The 17,139-nt window shown below is 44.8% G+C and overlaps 1 protein-coding gene across 7 annotated transcripts in view; it reads left to right on the forward strand.

The window, feature by feature from the left end:
- Positions 1 to 8,615, forward strand: part of ADPRM (ADP-ribose/CDP-alcohol diphosphatase, manganese dependent) — a 384,694-nt gene extending 376,079 nt beyond the window's left edge. For 5 of the 7 annotated variants that reach the window (XR_009499606.1, XR_009499605.1, XR_009499608.1 and 2 more), the window contains one exon: positions 6,302 to 8,615. The gene's annotated coding sequence lies outside the window, so the exon portion shown is untranslated. The remainder of the gene's footprint in view (positions 1 to 6,301) is intronic. The other 2 variants (XR_009499607.1, XR_009499609.1) reach the window with 2 other exon arrangements.
- The last annotated feature ends 8,524 nt before the right edge of the window (positions 8,616 to 17,139 follow it).

Genomic DNA, 17,139 nt, shown 5'->3' on the forward strand with positions numbered 1-17,139 from the left:
ATCGCTGGTGAACCTGCAAGCTGGACCCTGGCAATCAGAGGCTCCTCGCCTCTTCCGTCCCTGCAATGTACGTTCTGACCACCGTTCCCACAGCAGGAGCCATTTTCAAGGACTCAGCCTTGGGAGAGTCATGTGTTGCCAAGACCATCTGGACGGCGTCCATGACTGAACCCAGTTAAGGCCTCTACATAAACGTTTAAGATTTTGGTGGGCAGGTGCAGAGGTCTACTTGTCCCAGACAAGCCTCGTATGTAAGTTTCCTTGCTTATTCAACCTGCCATTAACCAGTGTGGAGCAGTCTGCCTCTTTCTTGTGTCTCTCCTTGCCCTCTGTGTACGGGGGTAGTTTGGGATTTCAGCCGGGGGAACTCCTGAGATTGCGAACCAACAAATGTACTTGATGAAGTCATCTCGGGTAGGAGTAATTTCAGTGTTAAGAATGAAACAGGAGGAAAAAAATAAAGCAAGGGCTCTTAACTCCTCTCTGTTCCCTTGCCAGCATGGTTCTGGGAACAGGTCTGGTGAGGGAAGTCACTGGACACTAGGTGTCCTAATTGCATTACTTTAGGTGAAAAGACCTTTTTCCTCTTTCAGATGCAGCTCCGCCTGATGCCACAGTCACCAACTCACCCCCTAGCACCACCCCCCACACACACACACCCTGCCGCCAACAAAGTCTCCAATCCTCCCCTTCCTGCTCAGACAGTACGGGTGCAGTGCCCATCACCTAGGAAAGCCATGCAGGGGCAGGAAGAAACTTGCAGGGGGTGTGAAGGCCCCTTGGACCTCAAAAAAACTCTGGTCATCATTTATATTTAGAAAAGGATATTTTTCAGAGCATCTCTTTTCCAAAAATATATTTTATTTTTGAATAAGCAATTAATGCACATGGTTTAACCTCCAAGTTATGAAATGATGCACAAAGAAAAAAAAAGTCTCCCTTCCACCCCTGATCCTCAGTAAAAACCTTCCCTTTCCAGAAGCAACCCAATGTTATTGGTCTTTGCTGTAGTCTTACTGGAGAGTTTGCTCATTTACCATCAGTGACAAGCATATATGTAGTCCCGTTGTTATAGAAATGGCAACATATTGTACATACTCTTCTGCATTGCTTTTTTCATTTCCTGTTCATGAAGATAATTTCATATCAGTATATAAAGCACTTCCTTTTACTTTTTCATGGCTGTATACTATCCCACTCTATGAATGTACTATAATTTCTTTAACAACTTGCCAACAAATTGGCATGTAGGTTGCTTCCATTATTTTGCTGTTCAAACAAAAATGCTATATCAGTGGAATAATGCAGTATGTAACCTTCTGAGATTGGCTTTTTATATTCAGTGTAATTCCCTTGAGATTCATCCAGCTTGTTGCATATCAATAATTAGCTCCTTTTTATTGGTGACCAGTAGTTCATGATATGGATGTACCATCACTTAAATATTTATCATTGAAGGACATTTGGTTTTTTTAATTTTGGGGCTATTACGAGTGAGTTACTATGAACATTCATGTACAGGTGTTTATGTGAACATAGGTTCTCATTTCTCTGGGATAAATGCCTAAGATTGCATTTGCTGGGTCATTTGTAATCGTATGTTTACTTTTTAAAGAAACCACCAAACTTTTCCAGAGTGGCTGTACCATTTTACATTCCAACCAGCAGTGGATGAGTGACCCAGTTTCTCTGCATCTTCATCAGCATTTGGTGTGGTTACTATTCTTAATTTTAACTATTCTGATATGAATATAGTGGTATCTCACGGTGGTTTTAGTTTGTGTTTCCCTAACGGCTAATGACGCTGAACATTTTTTAATGTGTTCATTTGCCTTCTGTAGATCCTCTTCAGTGAAATGCCTGTTCATGTATTCTGCCCATTTTCAAATTGGATTTTTTGCTTTTTGCTGTCGAGTTTTGAGTTTCTCTGTATATTCTAGATACCACTCCTTTGTCAGACATGTGCTTTGCACATATTTTCTTCCAGTCTTTAGCTTGTCATTTTATTTTCTTAAGAGTGGCTTTCACAGAGCAGAAGTTAATTTTTATGAGATCCAACTGATCAGTTGGGTTTTTTTTTTAATTTAGAAAAAAATCAAGAAATGTGACATGTATACTACCCCAATGTGATGGTTGAAAAATGCACATTCTTAACACATCCTATAGGAAAGTGTCAGTAGAAATTGAGAGCTATAAGTGCCAGGACTGGAATTTTCTTCCCATTTTACAGATTAAGGACACTGTATCTTGCCTTCACTTTTAGTTCAAAGACCTCTTCATGACCCCACAGTGAACGAATTTCTGTGTGTATTAGGCAGCATGATATAATTGGTCACAATATAATTATTCTGGTTGTTTTTACCATTTAGAAGACATGTGAAACCTTACCAATGGCATCCCCAAGCCAATGCCATTTTCCTCCCTTTGAACTCACTTCCAACCTGCTTTTTAAGAAAATAGCACCTAACATTTTCCCATTAAAATTATTTATGGGGCTTCCCTGGCGGTGCAGTGGTTGAGAATCTGCCTGCCAATGCAGGGGACACGGGTTCGAGCCCTGGTCTGGGAAGATCCCACATGCCGTGGAGCAACTGGGCCCGTGAGCCACAACTACTGAGCTTGCGCGTCTGGAGCCTGTGCTCCACAACAAGAGAGGCCGCGATAGTGAGAGGCCCATGCACTGCGATGAAGAGTGGCCCCCACTTGCCACAACTAGAGAAAGCCCTCGCACAGAAACGAAGACCAACACAGACATAAATAAATAAATAATAAATAAATTTAAAAAAAATTATTTATGATGTGATGTGATAAGTAAGTATGGACTCCGAAGGCACCCCAGCTGACCTATCCCAGCCTCAGCAACTGTGGATACAGGAAGGTTTCAAGATACACAAATTGAGCACATGGAATTTTTAAAAGATGAAAGGCCTTAGAGAGATATTAACATACAATGGCATTTGATTATATGTCGAGAGAAAGGCCTTTCTTGAAGAGAGAATATTATATGGAATCAGGATGGTCTTGGATCATTCAAGGTCCCCAGCCTGAGGTCTGAGCCTGTCTCTTGTTCTACAGGAAAAGTGGGTGCCTGCAATCCAAGCCGGCAGTGCTCGTTTTGTTTCTAGACTGGCCTCTGTTGGTTCTTGCTTTGGCAAAAAGCTGAGCCTTTGGTGCACCTTCTCCATGCCTGGGGTCTGGGAAGGCTCTGGAGGAAGCCACCTCTAAAAGTGGAGCTCTCCCCCGTCATGCCCTGTGATTATCAGCTTACCTCAGGCAGAAGCATCCTGCCTACTTGGCAAATCCTGAAAGGATGGCTGGGAGGGTACAGTGCCCCTGGTGAGCCATCTCAGGCCTGTTTCCATTCCACTATCACGGCAGCTCTGCGGGAGCCTTGTTAAGAAGCAGAGAGGTGCACTCTGTCCTGGTCCTGCAATGCCACCAGGAGATTTTGAGTGCCCGGGCTGCTGGCACAGCTGTCCTACAGAGTGCGGTCGCCCAGACCAAGAACCCTCAGTCTGGGGAGCGGCCACCAAAGACTGAGCTGTCCGAAATGCCTGTGCCAGGGAAGGCGTTAGGAGAGGTTGCTGGGGAAACACCTGGGGAAAGAGCCAGAGGTCTCTGCGCCTCTTATTCCAGGAAGAGGACATCTCTGAGGACAGAAGTGGACGTGCCCAGCCCACCCCGCAAGGCTGCCATGATTTGTGGCCCAGGAAACACAACAGAAGGTCGGCAATCACCCCTCCCCACTTCTGTGATAAGGGGAAGGATCCATGACTTGGATGCACTCCCATTTGCCCCAAGGAACCCACAGCACGTTCCTGGCCTGATCCCGTCTCCGGAAGCCCTGCAGGTGTTTGATGCTGATGCCTGTGGCTGAAACTCGGGGTCTTTTCTTTCTTGGCCGGGCTGGGACCCAGGCCCATCCCCACTGCCTTGGCCTCTCCACTCCTGGAGCTGCAGCCTCCACCCGGCCCGGCCCCTGGCCGAGCCTGTCCAGCTTCACCGTCTGCCATGTGGGCACCTCACCCTCCTCCCAGCAGGCCTCGTGTCTCCGGAGACAGTGTCCCAACCCCAGGGGGTCAAGGGCACTTCAGGGAAGCAAGCCAGCCCTGCTGGCAGCCCAACCGGTGCCTCCACCTTCCTAGCTGGGCAGCAATGCCTTGTGTTGCCTTAATTCTGTGTATTATAATTGTAGAGAGACCGTCTAGAAGGGGAAATCAAGTTGCTGGTTTAATAGTCTCTGGCCCCATCCTGTTTCCTCTTTTCTCTCTGCTTCAACTCCCCATAGCCATTCAGGTCAGAAAGAGTGAGTTTTTCTTTAACTTCTTTTCTACCTGCCCAGACTTCCTTTACTTAAAGCTCTAGGAGCTGGCTGGCTGTGTTAAGTGAGAACTAGGGAATTTAGAACACCAGTCCTTTCCCAGAAGTGCCCCGCTCTCAACCCTGCTGTTTACTTCGCCCAGCTCGCTATTTTGAAGCTCAGAAGCTTTCTCTTTACCTCCCTCCCCAAACAGTCCTTATGCCTTTCCTCCCCATGGGACCAGGCCCCTCTCTTCCCCAGGTGGGTTAATGCCTTGAGCCTATCAGGGAGCAGGTCCTGGACGCAGAGGGACAAAAGAGAAAAGCACATTAATATTTAAAAATCTTGTCCCTATTACACACGCAAAGGAGACTCTCTTCCACCAACACACACACACACACACACACACACACACACACACACACACACGCCTCCCCGTTCTCTGTCCTGCTGAACCCTCTGGGGCTTTTAGAGATCAGGACAAAAAAACCTCAAATAGGGTTGCCAAGGAAAACCTCAGGTCCTTTAATTGGGACAAGGAGTAGGGGTGTCTATGCTCCTGGGGATGTTGTGTTTCTCAGTCTATGTTCTACTAATAAAAAGTATAAAAGGGTGTCCATGGCAGGAAGTCTTGGTCAAGGCAGACCGCTCCCCTGGGACCATGCAGACGCGTGCCTGGAACCACGGTCTGCTCAAAGACTACGGCTTTGCAAGGCGCTGCTTCTCCCGTCCCTCCTGGGCCTGCGGACCGTGGTCGTCCTTCTCCACATCTCCCCCACCTGGGATCCTTCCTCCAGTTTTGCACTCCCCACTGCCCCCTGCTTCTCGTGGTGATGGCTGTCCCTTGCTCATCTCCCTGGTCCAGCCTGGGTTCATCGCTGGGGACATCTGCGTGCTTTCCCCAGGCCCAGCCTTTCTCTTCCATCCTGATTATTCCATTCTGACAAGAGCCATCTTGGCTCATCCACATTCCAAGCATTGCCTGGAATTTTATCACCAGCCCAGGCTAAGTGACAGGTGGAAAAGAATGGGAGGAGGGGGGAGCCGTGCGGCAGTCAGTGATTGTCAGCCGTACCGTTTTGAATAAGACTGTCCTGCATTTCAGTATCTTCTTAAAAACATACCTGTTCTCTGGGAAAATAGGCAACAAACCCCAAACAGCGGGTGCCTTCGTATTTGGGAAGGAGGAGGTATGCTTGTTACAGACCTTTAGCTTCATCTGTAATGTTTTAGTTTTTCTTAAAGAAGAATGTATTCACACATTATTTGGGAAATGTAAAGATAACAAATAATAAATTTGGTAATTAAAAAACATTTTTTTATTGAAGTATAGTTGATTTACCATATCATGTTAGTTTCAGGTGTACAGCACAGTGATTCAATTTTATATACATATATATATGTATCTATATATTCCTTTTCAGATTCTTTTTGTTGGTTATCTATTGTATATATAGTGGGGTTTATATGTTAATCCCAATCTCCTAATTTATCCCTCCCCCACCCCCTTTCCTCTTTGGTAACCATAAATTTGTTTTCCACTTGTCTCATTTTTTTAGATTCCACATATAATTGACATCATATGATATTTGTCTTTCTCTGTCTGACTTACTTCACTTAGTTTGGTAATCTCTAGGGTCCATCCTTGTTGCTGCAAATGGCATTATTTCATTCTTTTTATGGCTGAGTAGTATTCCATTGTATATATGTACCAGATCTTCTTTATCCATTCATCTGTTGATGGACATTTAAGTTGCTTCCATGTCTTGGCTATTGTGAATAGTGCTGCAATGAATATTGGGGTGCATGTATCTTTTCGAATTACGGTTTTCTCCAGATAAATGCCCAGGAGAAATTTAAAGATAAAAACCAATAAGCTTAGTAATTTTTTGGAAAAATAAAAAATCGATAGCAGGCATAGAGTCTATGTATATAACATAGTATGTCAATGTTGGTGTATATACTAAAGATAATGCACTGTCTGATATGATCTGTTCACAGGCTAATCTTGTCCGCACTGGACCGGGAGCCATATCCTGAGTCCCTTTGCATCTCTAGCATGAACCACGGACACTGGGGTGCATTGGCCCTCAAGAACGGTTTGTTGAGCCACAGGTAAAGGAAATCATCAGCTTTCTTAGGGGTGGTGATCTGAAGAGTGGGAGCAAGGAAGGAACGACGGGGCTGAGGTGAAGACAGGGGACCCGGCTCTCGCTGTGATCCCTGTTTTTCCTGCACGTGAACGGCAAGGTGTTTGGGTGCTAGTTTCTTGCCCCCTGTGCTCCCCGTAAGCTGGCCCCCCGTGTGACTGCAGGGAACATCTTGGCAAAGAGGCCTCTTCAGAGTGTCTCAGCACGATGGAGAGCGGACATCGCTGCCAGTCACGGAGGACACGTGTCTCCGGAACCACCGAGTTCCAACCAGTAGCCTCGCCGAGTTCTGGCAATCTGTGTGTGAATTGTGCCCTACTCCAAAGTGTACCCAGATTGGGGGTGGGGGACGGTCACCCCCTCCTTTGAAACTGCTGTTCCTCTCCATTTGCTGCCGCAGATGCCAACACAATTCTTGTTGCATTAACTTGGCTGGGAGAGTGAGGAAATGGCAGCAGCATTAATTAAAAATAATATGCCACCCAGGAGATAGCTTGAGCTCGCTCCTTTTCTTAGTATTCCTCTCGATTCTTCTCCTTCCAGCTTGCGGCTGACGCGCTATAGGTGCCAGGGAGGGGAACCCGTGATGTTCAGGAGAAGGATGACAGAAGAGTGAGAGATTTTAGAGAGAGGGGCTCCAAATGTGATGAAAATCTTCAACCTTACAGGTATCTGTAAGGCAGAGTTTTGAAGGCACTAAAAAGAATAGTAAAAAAATCAGGGGGAAAGAACTGGATTCCTGAAGTTAGGGGGACAAGGGAAGGATTGGCAGAAAGTGGTATAAGTGGATACTTTTAAAAAATAAATAAGAGAAGAAATACCATTCTACAAGAAAAGGGACCAGGTCTCTTTGGAGAAATGGCCGTCAATGGTTGGGGCAGGAAATGTATAACTTTGTAAGAAGGTCTTATAGTGCTGAAAAGTAAAGCAGTGTTCAGAAACAAACAACCTAAAACCCCAATGGCGGTGTGTATGTCAAATGGACACAAGAACCAACTGAAAGAGCTCGTGACGGGCAAAGCTGGGCCAACTTGAACAAGAAAATGAATGATGTAGTGTCAGATTATAGCCCAAAGTATAAGTATCCATGAGTCCATACTGATGTAGATAAATGATTGAATATATACATAAGTGGAGGAGAAAAGACAAATCTCTTGTGCAGAAGAATTCCAAATAATTGAGGTACGTGCACCCCCTTCATGGAGGTGGAGAGTAAATCTCCACTCCTTACATGTGACCTGTGCTTAGTGACTTCCTTCCAAAGAGTACGGTATGCATAACTTCATAGTGGAGAAATCTGACAAACACTGCCTCAGCAGCGGTTATCAAGGTCAATGTCATTATGGTTAAATCACATTAATAGCTGGTATCCTTGATATGATGAGAATGATACTTCACCTCAGTGACCTTCCTGCCCCAAACCCATAACTCCAGTCTACCCATGAGAAATATCATCAGAGAAACCCAAGTGGAAGGACATTCTACAGAATACCTGACCCATAATCCTCCAATCTGTCAAAGTCATCAAAAACAAGAAATGTCTGAGAAAGTGTCACAGACCAGAGGGGCCTAAGGAGACTTGATGGCTAAATGTAACGTGATATCCTAGATGGGGTCCTGGAACAGAAAAAAAGGACATTAGGGAAAAACTAAAGATATCTCAATAGAGGTTGGACCTTTGTTAACAATAAAGTATTAGTATCACTGCTTGGAACCATCGGCGTCCACTACAATGTGAAAGTGGGTCCAGACTGAAAAGAAAAACCCTTACCATTGCCATCCCAGCCCAGAAGCTTCACAATCACCTTCACAGCCATGCTTACGTTGTAAAAAATTATGGCTGTTGCAAGCTGTGGTTTTTAAATTTAATGTTGTTCTAAATGCCTATAATTTCAGGTAGTCTCCTTTGGAAGTGAAAGCAATATTTTCAGCATTCCAATTTATTTGTTCTAGGCTTGTTGACAGAGTAGGATGACTGAGCCGTAGAAGGAAAGAAGCAAATTTGGGGAAGGATCCATGGAGTTGACATATGCATTATTCAAAATTAAACAATCCTCGTAAACCCATGTGTCCCCCCTGCTGCACCCTACAAAGTGTGTTATTTCTTTTCCTGACTAACATTTTCCTCTTAATGCTGAATTAATAAAGTTATTTTCATTTCATTATGCCTGGCTTTCAGGGGACTTCAGTCTTTATCAGTCAGAAGCCTCCTTCTGTTTCACGTTTTGTCTCCTGCATGGCCTTTTGTTTCCTAATCAAAATCACAACTTCTAAATGAAGCGAGGAAAGGATTTTGTTGTCTCAAACCCCATTCTGTGCGTGAGCGAATCAGAAGCGAGCTGGGGCTGCCACCTCTTTATTTGTTGTGTTCACCAAGTAAAAGGTGTTACTCTCTTGGTAATAAAGTGTCACCTTGTCCATCCGGGTCCTCACTGCGGCCTCTTTCGGTCTCGCTCCTTGTTTAATTTGCCAGCTGGCATCACTGTGGTCTCAGATTCCAAAATTGTCCAGGGCCCCACTTAGGTCAAAGCCCTTCTCTGTTGGAGGGAAAACGTTGAACCCTTTCATCCTTTACTCCTAGCTGGCTGTCGCTGGAGCTGATCCCACAGTCAACTGCCACGCAGAGCTAATTTCAGAAACTTCTTAAAAGAGTTGTTCTTCAAGGGCAGCTGTCCACACAAGGGCTGTGTCCTCAGGCGTGTTTATACACCAAAAGGGAGAGTAGGGTCCAGAAAGAAATAGTGTAGCAAGAATATATAATCACATTAGTTCAAATACTCAGATAATTGGTTGAATAAACTGGATAACTGCCACGACACTTCTGTTCCCCAGGCATCTATACGCAAAGCTAGTGAGGAATTCAGTAAGACTGAAATATCATTAGAGGACAGGAGTGTGCTTTGAAAACAGCACTTTCCTCGCTGCCAGAACTGGTTTGGTTTGACTTTTGATCCAGCCCTTATGTTTTTGCGTAATTGAGAGATTTGGCAGCATGAGAAAAATGAACGCTTTTATTGAACTTCTGAGTTTCCGATACTTTACCATCCATGGTCTCATTTGATCCCGTGTTGTATGAAAGGCCAGAATTACCTTCTCTATTTTACAGCAAAAGAAACTGTGCCCCAGGAGGTCACATACTAGTCACCGAACTAGTAAAAAGTAACCCAAGGACTGGAATTTAGGTCTCCTGAACTTAGTTCTTAAAGTTTTCGTCCTTTCGTAATGTTTTCGTTTTTTCTTCTGGGGTCTGAATTCATTTGATTGTCTGATGAAATGTCTCCTAAAAATAGCATGCATGCACGCAGGCACACACAATTTTGCTATAATTTCAAGAGGTTCCCCATCACCCCCAGGTTGAGAACCACTGTCCTACACTGTGCAATCTCTATAAAGGTGATAGAGTGAAAAACCAGGAAATTCTGAGATAGGACAATACGCAATTTGAAGATGAGAATCAAGACCAAATTCCCAAGTTCTTTGCCAAATATTCTTTCTTCTCCTGGAATGTATTATCTCTCAGAGGGACTGGCATATCCTGAAATTAAATGTGTTAAAAAATTACCTTGGGGGGTTATATGCAGAAATGGGAACGTATTGATGGAAAATAAAAACCTGAGAAGTTATTGAACTGAAAGAAGGAGAAGCAGGGTAAAATGAAAAGGAATAAAAATAATGGCCAATTAGATATTTTCAATCATGAACATTGTGCAACCAGCACGTTGTGCGTATTTATGAAATCCGTTGCTGGGAGAGGGGCTGTGTTGGAAGTGATGCAGGAAATTGAGTGTGGTTACCTAAACGGGCTCACGGAGGCCAAGTGGGCACGGACTGTGGTCGCCCTTGGCCTGGTGGGATTTATCCCACGCATCAGTTTCATCTCTAGCTATTACCCCCTGCAAGCCCCAGCAAGCCCGTTCTTCGGAGTCGATAGCTGCTCATGCTGAAAACTTGTAAGCCACTTCTTGGCTAGGGCACCCGTCGCTCTGATTAGACCCAGTGACAATGTCTTGCCCTTCCTGTCGGTTCTCATGGACGTCCTTCTTCCTAACTGCTAGATGGACCCTGACTCATCACCCTTCCTGCTCTGAGGTCTTCTAGGTCTGCTGGGTTTAATTCACTGCCCTGCCTTGACCTCCTTCTCCGGTGTAACCTCTCTGGACCGACTGGCCGGTTCTAAATGAACCCTCGGCTTCACTCCTCCCTTGTGATTTCACTGAGCTTGTGGCCGTTCTGAAAGGCCTGAACACAACTCCAATGTTGTCTGTCTCAGGATAACCCTGGCCCCGGTTTCTCTCTTTTGATCTGTCTACAACCCAGGAGCTATCTCTATCACCACAGCAGTGCCACCATGACCTTGTCCTTCAGCGCCTGGTGACTCCTCGGATAGAAAGATTTGGAAGGAGTTCATCTCCACTCCCCAAGCTTGGGCTTCTAGGAGATAGAGTTGGGGCTGGGAGCTGGGATATGAGGGTAAAACTGAACAGGCACCATCAGGTGCTGAGCCAGGACTTGAAAAATAAGTTGGAAAATCAGACCCTCAAGCCAAGGTCAAGAAATAGTTCTCAGGCTCTCTGGCCAACTATCTCCAGAAATTCCTTCGCCAAGCATCTTCAGGCCAGCCCTCCCTCCTTTAATTGCTTCCTGGCTCCTGCAGGACCTATCTGCACACTGGTTATGTCTGCAGATGGGGTTATTCAATGTCTTGATCAAGACTGAGCATGTCAGAATGGACCTCTGTCCACAGAAGTCATTCCAGGATCAAATTAGTAATTTTGAAAATTGATGGGAGTTAATAACAAAATTGGTCCTTTCAGCCCAGTTACCTCAGTTATTTTAATGATGGCATCCATCTATTCAGTGATTCACCCTTAGCTTGGCACTCACCCAACAGATGGTCCATCCAGAGAGCGTCTACATCCTGACACAGAATCAAGAATTGCTGTTTATTCATTTGTCTGTTTTAATGACCAATTTGTGCCCAGTCAATTGGATTAGGTCAGTGGGTTAGATCCAATTAGTTAATTCAATTTTTTTTTCCCTTTAAAGGAAAAAGCTAAACCAACCATTTTTAGTGGGTTGTTTTTAATCACATGTACCTATTCTACTAAAGGTACTCCTACCTATGGCAGATTTAACTTCCCGGAAGTTGGAAACAGAATTCAAGGTGACCCATGTGACACAATGGACACAAAAGGCATGATCTAAAGGTAGGACGCAGAAGTATGAAAAACAGTTTGTACTGACACAGAACACAGGTTGATATGAACCCTATGCCATCTATGTCTAATGCGCTCGTAACAGGGATCCTAGTTTTATAGGGAAATATAGTTTTGTATGTTAATCCCTGGTGGTTTGGAATAAAGTATCAATAAATTGCAACCGAAGAGAAAATGGAATAACAATGCACAGAATCTGCACATGAATATCTGGAGAGGCTGTATGATGATTATCTTTGGCATTCGTTTGGCAAACTCTTCACTATCACTTTTCTCGGGAAGCGCTGACCCCGGTGTGCATTTTTTCTAGCTGTAAATCAGTGACGTCTTTCAGTAAAAAGCACATAATGACCAATGACGTTGGTGTCCCTCACACTCTCACCTCCTTCCTTTCATAAATGTTTCCGTTTGGGGCAATAAAGCTGTATAATTGGAACAGAATTCTAAAACCACATCTACATAAAGTAACAGAACTATGCTTGAACCTCTACGACTGTCGCCTCTCACTGAGCTGTTAGGCAAATAGAATTTATTTCTCGTACTAATTCCAGCTATAGTTAATCTCTGCTGGCTGTTTGGAGCTTTGTGTGTGGAAGGGCTTTCTGAGGCTATGCCTGGTCTCAGCAGGAAAGGGTTCGTTAATTGATTAGTGATGTCTGCTCTGGGCACAGGAGGAGGGCGTCATAGCAGAGAACACTGTTACAGCCTGTCCTACCATAAGGAGTGACTGGATGCAATGCTATGTAGATAAATCACATTCCATAGATCCAGCTAAATGTGTCCTTTGAAAATGTTTGGTACAAGTTTACCCAGGAAACACACAACTAAAATGAGCTACTCTGTGACTCAATACGTGCTTGGGGATACAGAAGAGCTTTACATACATTAAAAGGGGGGAAAGCCCCAAACTCTCAATCATTTAGTGTTGTAATCTGACCTTATTCTTAAGACAGTCACAATAGCTAGACCAATTCTAACAGTAGGGTTCTATGTCTTGGGCTTAAAAGTATAAAAGTGCATGCATATTCACCTGTCTTTGCTAATAATGTCACAACAAACGTGGAGAAAACCACATTTGATAGCGCTAGATGATCACAGTAGGAAAGCAGCTCCTTAAGGAGAGTTTCTCAAGAAGCTGTTAAGATGTTGAGCTCACATGTGGCCCACACATTAGACTCTTCAATTGTGTTTCCAGCATGTCTCCGAGGTGCTTTGAATCTGCTAAGGCATCCTCCTGGTAGTGTAGCTCACGACCTAACTAAAAGAGTCTGTGTCCCAGGGAACTGCTGGACACTCAGCTCGGGGGAAAAACATTTCTGAAGTCTTCTCAAACCTTTTTATTTTTGCCTCTCAATCTCTGGTGTCCTCGCTCCAGCTGCCATGACAAGATACCGAAAACTGGGTGGCTGAAACAATAGGAATTTATTTCTCCCCGTTTGGGAGAGTGGAGATCCAAATCAAGGTGCCAGCAGAGTTGGTGTCTGGTGAGGGCTCTCTCCTTGGGTTGCAGACAGCTGCCTTCCTGCTGTGTCCTCACACGGCATGGGGATGGTGTTAGAGCTTCAACATATGAATTCTGGGGGGACGCATTTAGTCGATCACACCTGGTTTGTGGTAGAGGGAAGGCACTTCTATGAGGCCCTGTGTAAGATTCCAGATTTCAAGTCAGAAAGCATTATTTATTTGTTTGTATTTTGGACTAGCACATCGTGGGTGCTCGTTGAATATTTATTGAAGGGCTACTTGGTAGAATAAATGATAAAGAATGAATAAATGAATGCAGAAGTGAGTTAACCCTGGGCCAGGCTAGCCACAGGGATAATTTGAGGTCATTTTTGTCCTCACTTGTCTGGCCAACCAGAGGTCTGCTTAGAAGAAAGTGTCTAGAGGATAAGAATTCTTGCAAATTCTGAAATGCCACAATTCTAGAGTTCTAATTATATGGGATGCAAACTTCCTTAACTCCATCTCTAGGTGGGGACTGCCAGGGGAAGACAGTCCCTTTCCTGTGCTGCCTATTTGGAATCTCTTTTCTTTCACTCGAGCAATTGCCTTCAGTCTTGAAAAGGGTATAAAAAAGAGTACTCATTTCCAGTGTGACCTAAACTGCAATTCTTTAATAAAAGATGGCAAACATGACCTCTCTTCCTTTCTTCTTCATCTGCACACATGTTTTCATCATGTTTTGTACAGAGCACATCACCCTTCCATGCAGTAGGTGTATGGGTTGAATTGTGCCTCCCCTGTCCCACCCCCCAAATTCATATGCTAAAGTCCTCACCTCCAGGGCCTCAGAATGTGACCTTATTTGGAGACAGAGGTAATAAAATTAAAATGAAGTGATTAGAGTGGGCCCTAATCCAATATGACTCGTGTCCTTATAAAAAGAGGGGAATGTGGAGACCAACATGCATAAAAGTAGAACATCACATGTACATAATGACAGCCATCTACAAGCCAAGGAGAGACACTTAGGAAAGATCCTGCACTCAGAAGGAATCAACCCTGCCAACACCTTGATTTCAGACTTCCAGCTTCCAGAATTGCGAGACAGTCATTTTCTGTTCTGCAAGCCACCTGGTTTGTGGTACTTTGTGACGGCAGCCCTAGCAAATTCATACAGCAGCTCATGAAAAATAGCTTCGGACATCTAGTGGCTGGAAGTTGCACCTAATACATTTCTGTTTAGCGTCTGTGCTGTGATCTGTGGATGGACTTAGCTGTCTGTTGTGTTGTAGTAAACCATCACAACACTTAATGGTTTCAAACACCTACAACAACATCAGTCTGTCACTTCTCATGATTCTGTGGGTTGTCTGGGGCTGAGATGGATGATTCCTCTTCTGGCCTCACTTGGGTCCCATCCTTTGCTGCGTTCCGCTGGGAGCTCAATAGGGAATCAAATGCCAAAGGTGGCATCTCGTCTCCCAGGGTCTCTCTCCATGGCGTGGTGGTCTCACTCCTCATCACTGAGTATAACAGGCAGCCCACGCCTCTTATATGGCAGCTCGATCTCAAGAATGCAAAGGAAGACGGCGCCAGGCCTCTTAATGGCTAGACTCAGACTGGCTGAGCATCATTTCTGCCACATGCCATCAGGCAAAGCAAGTCAAAAGGCTGGCCTAGCCTCAAAGGGAAGACAAACAGACGCCACCTCTTGTGAAAAGGAGTGGCCATCATTTGTCTACCATAGCTAGGTGGAAACCCTAAGTCAGAATGGAGACAGAAAACACATGCTATATCCATAGGATGGCTTTGGCTGCACGTAAGAAAAGCTCTGGATTCAAAGAGGCTTTGACATAAGAAACTTAATTATCTTACATTATTGGAAGATCGGAGTTGTGAAAGCCTTGGGCAAAGTTCCCTGAATGGCACCATGATGTTCCTTCTGTCATCCTCAGTGTATCAGTCAGGACGGGTTAAGATACGCTGCAATAATAGACCCAATTCCAGTGGCTTTAAGAAGAGTGTAGTTTTACTCAGGCTACATGTCCATGGTGGGGCCTCCTCACTGACGTCACTTCCAGGCTGACAAAGCCACTCCCACCTGGAGCATTGCTGATCACCATGCCAGGAGAAAACGAGAGCTCTACCATGTCTTAAAGCGGCAACTGGATGCTCTGGTTCAGAAATGACATGCACCGTTTTTGCTCAGGATTTTTGACCAGTAGTACTAAGTCACTCTTCCCCTCCTGCTCACGAATGGACCAGGAATTGCAATTCTACAATCCGCCTGGAAGGGCAGAGATATTTCTTGTGCAGCACTGATGACCATCAAACTGAATATCAATTTCGACTAATGGCTGGTTTCTGTCCCCCTGTCCCACCCCCTCAGCCCCACATGGTCATAACCTCTACAGAAACAACACTTAAAAATGTAGAGCAAGGAAAATTTCCCCAGACTCTCCCATCAGTTCCTGCACTCAGCATTGGCCAGAGCTGGATCACATATCCATTCTTAACTAATCTGGCAAGGGCAATGGGATTATTATGATTGGCTCAGCCCAGTTGGGATCCGTCTTCTAGAGCCAGGGATTGGGTCACTGTCTCCTGAGCCTACAAGGGCTCTGAAGTTGGTATAGGTGTTGAAAAAGATGATTCTTCTCTGGCACTTTTTAATAAGTCACATCCACAACAGAAAGATGCTTCCATACTGTCAACAATTCAGGTACTGAAACTAGAAGGAGAAAGGAGGGGAATGAATGTTGGTGGGCAACCAGCCTGGTCAACTGCAAAGGGCAAAGTGTCAATAAGATGTATAGTGTTTTGCATTCAATAAGAGTTGGAATAGATAACCCCTAACATCCTGTTCAATTCTGAGATCTACTATTTTCTGTGAGTTTGTTTTTTGCTACCATCTATGAGCACAGAGGTTCAGAACATATTTGTGAGGGTGGTCTGAGGAACCAAAGCAATTTCCCTTACTTAGTGCCACTGATCAAATCCTGTTAAGAGTCCCACGCGAAGAAGGCATGTTTCTACCCATTGCTAGGAAGCTCCCAATTTTGGAATAATGATGGGGAGGTGAAAGCTCAGGGAAGAGAAAAGGAAGGGATTGGCTTTAAAATTGCACATAGTCTGAAGGTAAAAAATATGTTCTTATGATTCCCAAATGTATATGTGTATGTTATGATATATACTTTTATCTGCTCTCCTGAGCTTAACACTTGCACCACTTGGAGCTCTAAAAGGCATTTCAACATGACCATCACGAATGCTGTCCTGAACCTGCCCTTTGACCACCAACTACCAGAAACCTACTTCACCCCTTCATCTTCTTTTACCTGGATTATCAGAAAGGCTTCCATATCTCCCTTCTCCCATCCAGTGTTCCTTACTCCCGTTGACTTAGAGATCCAGTGAACATGTAAATCTGACTGACTTCCCTTTGAGTAAAACCCACCAATAGTTCTCCATCAACTGCAGAATAAGTTCAGGTTCTTTGGCAGGGGATACAGCCCCCTTCTGCCAGCTTTATTTGGAAGACTCCCTCCAAGTTTATGCTCGGCTGCTGTCTCCCCAGCTCGCATACCCCACTCCCTCCTGTCGTCTGGATTTTGTTAAAGATGCTGCCTCTGCTGGGAGTGTCCTTCCCCTCTTGTTTGCTGTATTAACTTCGAGATTCTGCTCCTTATCTCGTTGAGAAAACTGCCTTCTGCCTTCGATCCCACCTTTCCCCTCCCGGGCTAGGCTGGGTGCCTGTCATCTGGGTGCCTCTCAGAGCACTCTGTGCCCACCTTTGTCATGGGACATAACCACGGATAAGTTCATCATTTGTTGTCTGTCTCCCCAGTGGTTTACAAGCTCCCCTTCCTTGAGGAAAGGGACTGTCTTATTCAGCTTTTATCTCAGCGCTTAGCACAGTGCTGGGTGGAGAGTAGGCACTAATTAAAATAAATGCTTGTTGAACAGAATCATGAAGAAGAGGGTGGCAGCTGAGTAGGCAGAATTGGGGGAGTGGGAGAGGGTGCAG

The sequence above is a fragment of the Balaenoptera ricei genome, chromosome 20 (assembly GCF_028023285.1).
Source record: "Balaenoptera ricei isolate mBalRic1 chromosome 20, mBalRic1.hap2, whole genome shotgun sequence".
NCBI classification, from domain to species: domain Eukaryota; kingdom Metazoa; phylum Chordata; class Mammalia; order Artiodactyla; family Balaenopteridae; genus Balaenoptera; species Balaenoptera ricei.